At 36.2% G+C, this 10,906-nt stretch overlaps 1 long non-coding RNA gene across 1 annotated transcript in view; it reads left to right on the top strand.

Annotated features, from left to right (window-relative positions):
* The first annotated feature begins 10,498 nt into the window (after positions 1 to 10,498).
* LOC108514804 (uncharacterized) overlaps positions 10,499 to 10,906 on the top strand; it is a 643-nt gene continuing 235 nt past the window's right edge. Inside the window, exons 1-2 of the long non-coding RNA XR_001881340.1 lie at positions 10,499 to 10,644; positions 10,735 to 10,841. This is a non-coding gene — a long non-coding RNA (uncharacterized LOC108514804). The remainder of the gene's footprint in view (positions 10,645 to 10,734; positions 10,842 to 10,906) is intronic.

Genomic DNA, 10,906 nt, shown 5'->3' with positions numbered 1-10,906 from the left:
GACTACCTGGGACCCAAGATAGTGCCTACCAACAATATGACATGATTTACTGACAGCTCTACAAAACTAAACCCATGAAATGCACTGAACCACAGCCACCATCTGACATCCAGGTGACCATCTTTTGACTGAGATCAGATGTAGGCATTCCACCACATGGGCTGTGCTATATGTTACAGTGACAGCTCTGCAGCCCACTCCTGCCACCATACCTTGCTACATTTTCACCAAGTCATGAGCTATTGCTAATGGCCTCACGATGTGGTCAGGAAAACAGCTGCTAAATGGCTGGACTGGTAAAAAAAATTCTCTGTATTAGGACAAGGACTTTGGCAGCAACTTGCTGCCTTGCAAAAACCAACCAACCAACCAACCAACCAACAAACCAACCAAACAAACCAACCAAACAAACAACCAAACAAAAAACCCAAAAAGCAAATGCTCCAATAACTTAAGCAACAACTTTGCAAGGGCTATCAAGAACAACTGCCACAGACTCAATGTGTGCTCCCCCACCAAAATCCTTGTGTTGAAACTTAATTACCAATGTGATGGTATTTGGAGGTGATGTCTTTGGGAAGTGACTAGGTCATGATGGTCCAGTATCATGGATGGGCTTAGGGAACTTACAAAAAAAAAAAAAAAAAAAAATCACACAAAGATCCCTTTCCTCTTATGTCATGTAAAGTTATTTATAGCAAAAGACAACTATCTATGAACCAGGAAGCAGGCCTTCACCAGACACTGAATCCACTCATGCCTTACTCTTGGCCTCCCAGCCTCCAGGACCCTAAGAAATTAACTTTTGTTGTCTATAAGCCACTCAGTCAATGGCATTTTGTTTTAGAAATCCAAAGGGACTAAGACAGCAACTTACCAGTTGGTGATCCCACCTAACAAAAGCCATTTGGATATTAAACACTCCACTCCTCCACTCCAGTGGAAGAGAAGCATAGCACTACAATGCATGTTAGGCAACACTGAACTTGGAAGGGGTGAAAGACCAGGCAGTCACTTGATTAACCTGTGCCTGTGAAATCCTATTCTCAGTATACTCAACAGTCCTATTTTCTTCTACCAGAATATTCTTCTCAGGGATTGTTTCTTGCCCTGGCCACAATGATGCCACTAATATGGCCTTCCAACTCAAACCTGAAGATAATGCTACTTTTGGGTGCCTCCTTTCTGTGAGACCCCCATAGGTACAGAGGAAGGGACAACATAAAATGGTGGTATTAGGGCTCCCCTGGTCATGCTTGAGACCCCCAATTTACAACACAAGTAGGTGATATTATTGGTTATGCCAAGTTCATTCAGGATATAACTTCCCTTCCAGATTCAACAATTTAGGCCAACACGTTTCATCAAGCACCAAAGGAAATAGATCTCTAAGGAAGTAATTGATAGAAGCATCTCTGGCCTCAGGAAGTTCATGGAGTGGGAAGGGATTAGGAACATTAACTATTTTCTTCTCAATCCTATAGAAGATTTTCTGTGCCTGGTATGATAACCTTGATTAAAAAAAAGTAGCACAGCCATGGTTAGAAGAAGTGAACTCAAGCAATGTTTGATTTGTCATTCTAGAATTAAACCTCTTGTCTTGCACTCCCATTGTAATGGCTTGGCCAATAACCCAACAACTCGGATGCTTTTCAAGCTATCAGTGGGTAAAATTGCTAGGTGACTTTCTTGGTAGTGGTCCAGAATGAGGCATGATCTGGAGTACCCTTCCTTAATATTACCTATGATGTGACAGGAAAAGACTCCCATATCTACATAGATATCACTGGTACACATGTGAGTGTGTATATTATATATATATATGTATATTATATATACACATATATACATATATATTATATATATATTTGAGGCAGACTCTCGCTCCCAGGCTGGAGTGCAGTGGCCCAATCTCGGCTCACTGAAACCAACCTCTTTCTCCCGGGTTCAAGTGATTCTCCTGCCTCAGCCTCCTGAGTAGCTGGGATTACAGGCGCATACCACCATGCCCAGCTAATTTTTGTATTTTTAGTAGAGACGGGGTTATACCACATTGGCCAGGCTGGTCTGGAACTCCTGACCTCATGATCCACCCTCCTCAGCCTCCCAAAGTGCTGGGATAACAGGCATGAGCCATTACATCTGACCACACTGATCTATATACATGTAACCATACCATATGTAAGTTTTCTCTTCCTGCAACCACATGGCAAAAGTAGGCTGAGACTGTATGTAACTGGAATAGTCAGCATTTTGACAACAAATTCCTGACAGATGTCACTTTGGTTTATGTGTTCCTTCAGTTTATGTATTCCTCTTTGGATCCCAAAGGGCAATAGAATACTTTCCCCTAAAGGAGCAATTTTGTTTCAGAGTCCTAGGCCCACTGGGCATGTGGAGGGCAGGAAAGGATCCACTCTACTCACTCACTACGGAGTTGCTTGTAGCACACTCCCATGAAGACAAGCTGATGCCCAGTTTCGTGTTGATGTCTGCATTCTAATACCAGGAATAGGCATACAGGCTCTAGAAAAAATGATGTGTAACCCATTCTTAACAATGGAAAAAAAAAAGCTAATGCTATTGTCCTAGCCATTCAAGATCAACAAGACTTACTAAATTTATTAGCCAAGGTAGTGATGGATAACCAAACAGTTCTCAATTATATGCTGATTGAGCAGGTGTTATTGTCAGCACCTTGTGCTGTGTATGCATCAGTACTTTGGAGAAAGTAGAAACAAAGCTGTAGAATATGCACATTTATGTGGGATGGTTATAGACTCTGCACTTACAGTTCCCCCCTTTTTTACCCCTTCATTGACTTAATCAAGGTACTTGGGGTTCCTGGTAGACAATCATCCTCCAGGGAAGGCAGATTATTCTTCTATGTCATTCTCCTTATAACTTTAGCAGAGTGCTGTCTGAAAATGGCAAGGGGACTCTATGAACAAACGATATAGGGGAGTGGACTTGAAGAAAACAGTCTCATGCACTTATTTCATTATTTGACCCCCTCTTGGCCACATAAGAATGGGCCTTGGGCCTGATACACTTCCTTGCCAAGGGATAATAGTTATCACAGTCTCTGCTGGATTTGTCATATTGTGTGGAAATATCTTTTCCTGTTTCAGACTCAAGGTGTAATCTTTGTTTTGCTTGAGCACATGTGTCATATGACACCTGGCCATCCCCACCACTATATTTTTCCCCTGCAGAGAGGAAATGGGGTACTTCTGTTGCAGCACAAGAGGAGTGTATGCAGGCAAATTGTTCTGCTTTGACTACCAGAAGGAACCTGCTGGTCATATGAAATCAATACCCACTGCTGAAGCTGGTCTTTCTCTGTATTTTCTTTATGTGAAGACAGCAAAGGTTCATTTAGTGTTTGACTGTACTATTCTTTCCCTGGCAACTCCAATACCAAGCTGCAGTGGACAGAAGTGCTCAGACTTCTATTCTTGATAATAAGCAACAGACACCTTTTGTAGAGAGGAATGAATCATACTTTGATTAAAGTTTAAAAGCCAGTAGGTATAATTACACTAGGGGAAATTGTCCATGAATATAGTAGGACTCTGTGCTATTTTTGCCAATTTTCTGTAAATCTTTTGTTTGTTTGTTTGAGACGGAGTCTCGCTCTGCCCCCCAGGTAGGAGTGCAGTAGCGCGATCTCCGCTCACTGCCAGCTCCGCCTCCCAGGTTCACGCCATTCTCCCGCCTCAGCCTCCCGAGTAGTTGGGACCACAAGGGCCCGCCACCTCGCCCGGCTAATTTTCCTGTAAATCTTAAACTATTACAAAGTAAAAAATGTATTTACAAAAATATAGTAGATGAAGCATATATTTCAAGAATAGGTAGATATACTTCTTCAGGCACATTAAAACAGATTATTAATAAACATGATCTTAAAGGATGTTATTTGATCAAAAAGTAAGTATATCTAGATAGAAGTTTTATGATGCAAGAGAAATAAAGAATGAATAAAATGTTTATTAACTTAAGCAATGCTTTTATAAAGCATTAATAGTAAACTCTTATAAAGTAAAACTTAAAATAAAAATAAGCTAGAAATAAAATATACAGAAACAATAGTATATATGCAAAAGGCTGATTATTAGGGACGAAGTGATCCATGGACCTTGTGTTGTGCAGAAGAAAAGTACAAATACTGATTAACTTTATAATTCAATAATTTAAGCAGTAATACTAGGATTTTTAGGAATAATGTCTAAAAGAATAAAAATCACAGTGAACAATTCCAAAATATTAGAGAGAAGATGGAAAACGATAAATAATTCAAATTAAGAAATAGAAGAGAGAAATAGCAACAAACATAATTCAGGACAAATAAAAAACACAAAACTAGATGATAGTAATAAATGTAAAATTTATTAGTAATTTAAGTATAAATAAACCAAATGTTCAAATTAAGAGATATAATTATTGTTAGCCTGGATAAAATAAAATATAAGAAAACAATATTGAGCTATACGCTGCTTTTTCAGTTTTTTATTGTTTTAAAAAATATTTGTGGGTACATAGTAGGTGTTTACATTTATGGGGTACATGAAATATTTTAATACTGGCATGCAATGTGAATTAAGTACATCATGGAGAATGGCATATTAATTCCATCAAGCATTTATCCTTTGAGTTACAAACCATCCAATTACATTTTTTGTTATTTAAAAATATACAATTAAGTTATTATTGACAGCAGTCACACTAATGTGCCTTCAAATAGTAGGTCTTCTTCATTCTATTTTTTTTTGTATACATTAACTATCCCCACCTTCCTCCCAACCCCTATGACTCTTCCCAGCCTCAGTAACCATCCTTCTACTTTCTATGACCGTGATTTCAATTGTTTCGATTTTTAGATCCCACAAATAAATGGCAACATGCAATGTTTATCTTTCTGTTACTGGCTTATTTCAGTTAACATAAAAGTCTCCAGTTCCATTCATGTTGTTGGAAATGAGTGAATCTCATTCTTTTTTTGGCTGAATAGTACTCCATTGTGTACATGTACCACATTTTCTTTATCCATTTATCTGTTGATGGACACTTATGTTGCTTCCAAATCTTAGCTACTGTAAATAGTGCTGCAACAAACATAGGAGTGCAGGTATCTCTTTGATATACTGATTTCCCTTCTTTGTGGTATACACCCAAGAGTGGGATTGCTGGATCATATGATAGCTCAATTTTTAGTTTATTGAGAAAGCTCCAAAATGTTCTCCATAGTGGCTGAACTAATCTACATTCCCACTAACAAGATACGAGTGTTCTCTTTTCTCCACATCCTCACCAGCATTTGTTATTGTCTGTCATTTGGATGTAAGCCATTTTAACTGGGGTGAGATCATATTTCATTGTAGTTTAGATTTATGTTTCTCTGATGACCAATGATGTTGGGCACCTTTTCATATGCCTGTTTGCCATTCATATGTCTTCTTTTGGGAAATGTCTATTCAAATATTTTGCCTAGTTTTTAATCAGATTATTAGCATTTTCTGATATAGTTGTTTGTGCTCCTTAAGTATTCTGATTATTAATCCCTTGTCAGAGTGCTAGTTCTAATATGTTGTCTTTCATTCTGTGAGTTGTCTCCACATTTTCTTGATTGTTTGCTGTACAGAAGCTTTTTAACTTAATGTGATCCCATTTGTTCATGTTTGCTTTGATTGCCTGTGCTTGTGGTTTCTTGCTTAAGAAATATTTGTCCAAATCAATATCCTGTATACTTTCCCCAAAGTTTTCTTATAGCTTCATAGCTTGAGGTCATTTAGGTCTTTAATTTATTTTAATTTGCTTTTTGTATATGGCAGGAGATAGGCATCTAGCTTTTTTCTTTTTCATATTTATATCCAGTTTTCCCAGCACGATTTATTGAAGAGACTGTCTTTTCCCCAGTGTATGTTCCTGGCAGTTTCATCAAAAAGGATTTCACTGTAGGTGTATATATCTCTTTCTGAATTCTCTAGTCTGTTCTATTAGTCTATGTGTCTGTTTTTATACCAGTGCCACACTGCTGTGGCAACTACAGCTCTGTAGTGTAATATGAATTTAGGTAATGTGATTCCTCCAGTTTTGTTCTCTTTGCTTAGGATAGCTTTGGCTCTTCTGGATCTTGTGTGATTCCATATAAATTTTAGGGTTGCTTTTTCTAAATATTTTGATAGGGATTGTATTGAATCTGTAGATTGCTTTGGGTAGTATGGCCATTTTAACAATTTTGAATCTTCTAATACAAGAGCATGGATTTTTTTTTTCATTTTGTAGTGTTCTCTTCAATTCCATTCATCAGTGTTTTATACTTCTCATTATAAAGATCTTTCACTTCTTTGGTTATGTTACTTTTTAGGTATTTAATTTTATATGTGACTATTGTGAATAAGGTTGATTTTAAATTTTCTTCACATTTTCACTGTTGGTATAGAGAAATGCTACTGATTTTTTATGTTTATTTTGTATTCTACAACTTTGCTGAATCTATCAGTTCTTCTTCTTCCTTTCCAATTTGGATGCCTTCTATATATTTCTCCTGTTTGACTGCTCTAGCTAGGACTTCCAGTACTATGTTGAGTAATAGTGGTGACTGTGGACATCCTTGTTGTGTTATACATCTTAGAGAGAAGGGTTTTGGTATTGCCCCATTCAGTCTGCTACTAGCTGTGGGTCTGTCATGTATTGCTTTTACTATGTTGAGGTATGTTTCTTCTATACTCAGTTTTTGGGGGTTTTATCGTGGAAGGATGTTGAGCTTTATCCAGTGTTTTTTCAGCATCAACTGAAGTGAACATATAGTTTTCATCTTTCATTTTCTTTATATGATATATCACATTGATTTGCATATATTTAAACATCCTTGTATTCCAGGGATAAATCCCAGTTGGTCATGACGAATAGTCTTTTAAAAGCACTATTGAATTTGGTTTCCTAGTATTTTCTTGAGGACTTTTGCATCAATATTTATTAGATATATTGACTTATAGTTTTCTTCTTCTTTCTTTTTCTTCTTCTTCCTCTTCCTCTTCTCCTTCTTCTTCTTCTTCTTCTTCTTCTTCTTCTTTCTTCTTCATTATTATTATTATTATTATTATTATTATTATTTTGGTTTGTCTCTGTCTGGCTTTGGTATCAGGGTAATATTGGTCGCATGCATAAAAAGTTGGGAAGTATTCCTTCCTGCTCTATTTTCTGGAATAGTTTTAGTTGGATTGGTATTAGTTCTTTAAATGTTTGGTAGAATTCAGCAGTGAAGCCATCAGGTACCAGGCTTTCCTTCACTTGAAGATGTTTTATTAATGCTCTGACCTCATCACTTGTTATTGGTCTGTACAAGTTTTGAACCTCTTCCTGGTTCAATCTTGGTAGGTTGTAACAAATTTTTCTGATCTAGATTTTCCTATTTGTCAGCATATAGTTGTTCATATTAGCCATTTATTATATTTTGAATTTCTGCAGTATCAGTTTCAATTTCTTCTTTTTCATTTCTGATTTTATTTATTCAGATCTTCTCTTTTTTTACTAAGTCTTGATAAAGATTTGTCAATTTTGTTTAACTTTCAAAAGAAAACAACTTTGTGTTTTATTGATCTTTTATACTTTTTTTNTTCTGCAGTATCAGTTTCAATTTCTTCTTTTCATTTCTGATTTTATTTATTCAGATCTTCTCTTTTTTTACTAAGTCTTGATAAAGATTTGTCAATTTTGTTTAACTTTCAAAAGAAAACAACTTTGTGTTTTATTGATCTTTTATACTTTTTTTTACTTTAATTTCATTTATTTTTTCTCTGATACTTATTTTTTTTCTTTCCTCTATTAATTTTAGGTTTGGTTTGCTCTTGCTTTTGTAGTTCTTTAAAATGGATCATTAGTTTATGAGATGTTTTTCCTTTTTTTTGACATAAACACTTTTAACTATAAACTTCCTTCTTAGTACTGCTTTTGTTGCATCCCATAGGTTGCGTTTCCATTATCATTTGTTTCAATAAATGTTTTGATTTTACTCTTAATTTTTTCATTTATACACTGGTCAATCAGGAGCATATTGATTATTTTCATAGGTTTGTATATTTTCCAAAATTTCTCCTGTTATTAATTTTTAGTTTTATTCCATTGTGGTCACAGAAGATTTAATGTTATTATTGATAAGTAAAGATTACATCTGCCATTTTGTTATTTGTTTTCTAGTCGTTTTGTTGTATTCTCTTCCTTTTTTCTATCATTCCTGCCTTCTTTCAGTAAAGATTATTTTCTCTGCTAATATAAGTTAGGTTCTTGCTTTTCATTGATATTACTATAATTTTTAATATTTTAAGACTTGTTTTATAACCTAACATATGGTCTAGCATTGAGGACGATCCATGTGTTGTAGAAAATAATGTGTATTCTACAACTCTTGGAAGAAATATTCTGCGAAAATCTATTAGATTCATTTGGTCTATAGTGCAGATTAAGTCTGAAGTTTTCTTGTTGATTTTTGGTCTGGAAAATTTAAGGCCAATGCCGAAAGTGGGGTCTTGAAGTCTCCATCTATTATTGTATTGAAGTCTATATCTCTCTTTAGCTCTATTAATATTTGCTTTATATATCTGGGTGCTTCTGTGTTGGGTGCATATATATTTAAAACTGTAATATTCTCTTGTTTAATTGACCCTTTTATCATTATACAGTGTTGTTCTTTGTCTCTTCTTTTTTTGTTTTTTAAATTCTATTTAGTCTGATATAGGGTATAAGGAATCTTGCTCTGTTTTTGCTTCCATTGGCATGGAATGTCTTTTCCATCCCTTTATTTTAGTCTAGGTGTGTCTTTAAAGGTGGAGTGTGTTTCTTTTAGGCAAATATCAATGGGTCTGTTTTCTCATCTGTTCACTCAGTCTATGTTTTTTGATTGGAGAGTTTAGTCCATTTACATTCAATGTCATTATTAATAAGTAAAACCTTCCACCATTTTGTTACTTGTTTTCTGGTTGTTTTGTGATATTCTCTTACTTTTTTCTTTCATTCTTGCCTTCTTCTGGTGAAGGTGATTTTCTTGGGTGATATGAATTAGATTCTTGAATTTTGTTATTTGTCTACCAATTGTATGTTTTTTTTGGTTTGAGGTTACCATGAGGCTTGCAAATACTATCTTATTATTATTATTGCAAATATTATCTTATTATTTTAACCTGATAACAACTTAACACTGTTTGCATAAACAAGCAGGCAAGCAATAAGAAAACTAATAAAAGCTTGCCTTGACTTTATCCCCTTACTTTTTAACATTTTGTTGTTTCTGTTTATATCTTATTGTATTGACTATGTCTTGAAAATTGTTGAAATGATTTTTGATTGGTGGATCATTTTGTCTTTCTACTTAGGATAATATTAGTTTACAAAACACACTTACAGTGTTATAATATTCTGTGTTTTTATGTGGGCTTACTATTACCAGTGAGTTTTATACCTTCAGGTGATTACTTGTTGCTCATTAATGTCTTTTCTATCTGATTGAAGTACTCTTTCTATCATTTCTTGTAGGATGGGTCTGGTATTGATAAAATTCCTCCATTTTTGTTAGTCTGGGAAAGTCTATGTTTCTCCTTCATGTTTCAAGGACATTTTTACCGGATGTAATATTCTAGGATAAAAGCATCTTTTCTTGAGCACTTTAAATATGTCATGCCTCTCTCTCCTGACCTCTAAGGTTTCCACTAAAAACTCAGCTGCCAGACATATTGGAGCTCCATTGTGTGTTATCTGTTTCTTTTCTCTTGATGCTTTTAGGATCTTTACTTTATCTTTGACCTTTGGGAGTCTGATTAGTAAATGCATGAAGTAGTCTTCTTTCAGTTCAATCTGCTTGGGGTTCTATAATCTTCTCATACTTGGATATTGTTATCTTTCTTTAGGTTTCAGAAGTTCTCTGCTATTATTCCTTTTAATAAACTTTTTACTTTTACTTTTATCTCTTTTTTTTTTTCACATGAACAATGATTTATTTTTTTACAAGCTTATAAGAGTGGCCCTCATTTTCTTCACAGCATTGAGGGGTGTGTCTACTGACCGTCAAAAGCCAATACAACTGGTCAAATGGGTCTTTAGCCTTCCCTAAAGCCAGACAGGTTCTATGACAGAATGGCTTAAGGACAGTATATGTTTGGGTCTCTTGAGGAAGGAGAGCTAAATCTACTGTAAATCAGATGTGAGCCTGGTCCAATAGTTCCCTTTGCCTCACTGAATGCTCCTCCATGCCACTTCATGTGTCCCTGTTGATCATAGCACCTTGTTGCCTTAGAAAAGTGCATCATGGACCTCGGCTTTACCCTAGGTTCAATGGTGATATTGGCCACTCACCCCCTACCTTGGCTTGGTGTTGAAGGAATGGGTAGGGAGCAGGGTTCTCTGAAGTGGCTAGTGTAAAAGCCCTCAGAGGGCCCAGTAGAGGGGACCTAGGTATCCTTTCTTTGTAATAATGTTGAAAAGTCACGGTCCACACATGCTGTATGTGACAATACATGACCTCCTGTTTCTGGCCTTAAGGATGCTGTATTTCAATTGCTCTGTCTCAGGCAGGGAATGTGGTAACAGGAGAGATGGTAGAAGAGCTAATCCTTTCTGGGGCTGACATCATCAATGTGGGAATTGGGCCAGGTAAGCTGGTTCATTGGGGCCACTGGCTACCCCTTCAGTGGCAAACACCTGTGGAGCATGTCATTCTCAACCTTGTCATGTTCTTCCTAGGCTCTGTGTGTACTACTCGGAAGAAAACTGGAGTGGGGTATCCACAGCTCAGTGCAGTAATGGAGTGTGCAGATGCTGCTCATGGCCTCAAAGGCCACATCATTTCAGTAAGGCTCAAGGGCAGGGTAGGGTATGAGCTGGGTTTCTGCAGGGTATGGAGGTGGCAGAGATG

This window comes from Rhinopithecus bieti, unplaced genomic scaffold (assembly GCF_001698545.2).
Source record: "Rhinopithecus bieti isolate Rb0 unplaced genomic scaffold, ASM169854v2 scaffold_34346, whole genome shotgun sequence".
NCBI lineage: Eukaryota > Metazoa > Chordata > Mammalia > Primates > Cercopithecidae > Rhinopithecus > Rhinopithecus bieti.
This window is presented reverse-complemented; position numbering and strand designations above follow the sequence as displayed.